Consider the following 2,879-nt stretch of genomic DNA (forward strand, 5'->3'; position numbering starts at 1 on the left):
TCTAGATAGTCAAGATAATTCTAGAGATTCTAGATATTTAAAATAATTCTAGATATTTGATAATGTCCAAAATACAGCGGATATTCCACAAACATTAGCTTTTTTGCCATTACCCCCTCTCCAGCCCAGCCACACCTGAGCGCTGTATTTCCAGCACTTGGCACGAGGCAGGCATGCCATTGGCTGAACACGTGACTTGGGAGAATGAGGACTTCGAGCTGATAGGTTTCTCCTAGATCTGCGATCTGTCATCACCTTGTGCTGTAGCATCCTTTTGGGAGCATGTGCCCGCCTCTTTCCCTGACACACACACACACCACACGTGGCATTCACATCTCAGCAATCTGTGGGTCAGAGGAGGATCAATTGTCAGACGCGCTCTAGCCTGCTATCCCTTAGAGACGGCACAATTACGTGCCAAGATCATAGTTGGGACAGAGCTGAGCCGAGGCAGCTGGAGCGACCACTCTCCCTCCCGGCAGCCCCAGCGGGCCCCAGCCTCCACCTCCCTCCCCCGATGGCGACCCAGCCAGGCCTCACGGCTTTCCCGGGTGGCAGCCCCACTCCGGAAGTCGGAAGTCGAAAGGGCAACAGGAAGAACCCTAACCTGGGCATGACCGTCCCCAGGAATCTTTTTAACAGACTCATCCCCTCATGTGGCAGCTACACAAAGGCACCGACAGAGCCAGTCACTGCAAGTTTCCCCTCAAGCTCTCGCTTCCTGGATGTTTATCTTCACGGAGACGGCATTTGTTTTGGAGGAGCGGATGTCAGCTCAGGCTCAGAGTAGGGGGGTGGAATCCCCCAGGGGCAAGGCCACCGTGTGTCCATCCCCGGCAGCTGTCAGAGCTGGGGAGTGCTGCCTTCCCTCCATACACTCTCACAGGACCAGACGTTCCCCCAAATGAGGGTGAATGTCGCCCCTCGGGGGTGGGGGGAGACTGGGTGCCCATTTCCCTGTATTTATTTTCCCTTTCAAAGATAAATTTGCTGTCCAGGAGCTCTGGAACCGAGAGACCGATGTTGCCAGACCATGGGCTTCTTTTCCCTCACTGGCTGAAACGAGAGCCTTGTTTCCACCCCGCACGTTGAGTTTTAATTAAATTCAACAGTCACGTGCTGCGGGCCAGCTGCAGACCCGGTGCCTTTGCCAGGGGCCTGGGCAACGGCGTGGATCCTCACTTAGCCTGTATCGTCACCAAGCGTCCTCACTAGCCTACCTAACGCAGGGTCTTGCCCTCGGAAAGGCCAGTCGCTAACTCATGATCTCCCCAAACCTTTTCCCCAGGCTCTTGGATTTCATTAGAGGCGCCATTTACCCCGCTACCTTCTCTCACATCCGGGCACTCGCCCTCGACGCCTCAATTTCCTTCGGTAATAGGTTCAGACGATTCTAACCTCCAAATACCTCAAAAACTCACCCTTTTCCCTGGACGCTTGCCGCTGCCATCCCATCCACTTTTACGATTTCTGCCCAGACTTTTGCTAGACCTTCCTGCTGGACTCCTCAGTTTCTCCGCTTCCAAACCATCTCCCCTGTGCATCCAGAACCCTCTTTCTCCAACGCGGCTGGACCACGTCCCGAGCCAGCTTAGGCACAATGACTAATGTGACTACTTCCCCAATAAGAAATTCTTCCTCTTTATTTCACAAGGCCCTTCTCAAACCGAGTTCGGCTTGACTCTCCTCTTGTCTGCAATGACCCCTCCACCCCACCCACATTCCTGCTGGGCCCAACCACAAGGACGCCCTGGAAGCTGCCCAAACATGGCACCGACTCACTCTCTGTCGTCGGCTGCCGGGTATCAGGAGTGAGCTGGGAACCCTTATCCTGCCTCGGAGGGCCACATGACCCCCACGTCGGCATTTCTGCTCAGGGTGACCATGTGCTGCCTGCCGGGGTCCAGCGATGTTGGGGAGGGATGAGGGAATGCTGGCGTCCGGGGGCTGAGCTGCTGGAAGAGGCTGAACAGAGTCTTAGGGCACAGAAGACCATTGCTGCACACTGGCAGTGGGATGACCACTATCTGTTGGGCGTCCTCACGAATCAGCGACACATGGCCCAGCCCCCACAGACCCTGATTCTGGGGTCAATGCGGGTTGCTTGGCTAGACTTGTGGCTTCTCAATTCTGTGTTCTCCATCTGAAGGCATCCTTACCTTTCTCTATGACAGATTGCAGGATGACCTCAGATATCTATCCTCCCTCCTCCCACAAGGTAATGTTCTAGTGGCCACACCTGGCTGCCTAAATGGGTCCACGTGTCCCAGCGTCCCTTGCAGCAAAGTGAAGCCATGTGACTCATTTCCAGCCCATGAGATGTGATCAGAAGTGGCGTGCCCTTGAAAAGAATATGTATAGATTCATCTGGTCCTTTTGGCCCTTCCTGCAGGCTGGGGTTAGTGGCGGCTACAGGGGACATTTTAGAATTGGACGTGGAAGTTACTTTGGAGGATGGCAAAGCTACCCTTTGCCCTGGACTTCCTACCACTGCAGTGTTTTATGGGAGAGAAACAAGTACATACCTCATCTAAGTCATTATATTTTGGGGCCTCTGTTATTATATCAGCTTAGCCTGTGTCCTTACTACCCAGCCCACAGTGTCTCTGTACCTAAGCTCTGCAACAGGAAACTTGCTTGAGGATCCAAATGCATTTTTTTTTCACTTAGACTTGTGGCTTTTGAGAGAAAAAGACCGGTTGAACCTTTGTTCCTCGTTCCAGAGTTGTGGACAATGTCTACTCAGTGTGGGGTCGGGGGACCGAAGGAAGAAAGAGCAGAGATCCTAGAGAACAAAGGAAAACCTGGCCAAAAATTAACCGAGGACGGGGTTTATTCACTCCTCTCTCTCACCCACCGAGTGCCTTCCCCCAACATGG

This window comes from Pteropus vampyrus, unplaced genomic scaffold, assembly GCF_000151845.1.
Source record: "Pteropus vampyrus isolate Shadow unplaced genomic scaffold, Pvam_2.0 Scaffold232, whole genome shotgun sequence".
Classification (NCBI taxonomy): domain Eukaryota; kingdom Metazoa; phylum Chordata; class Mammalia; order Chiroptera; family Pteropodidae; genus Pteropus; species Pteropus vampyrus.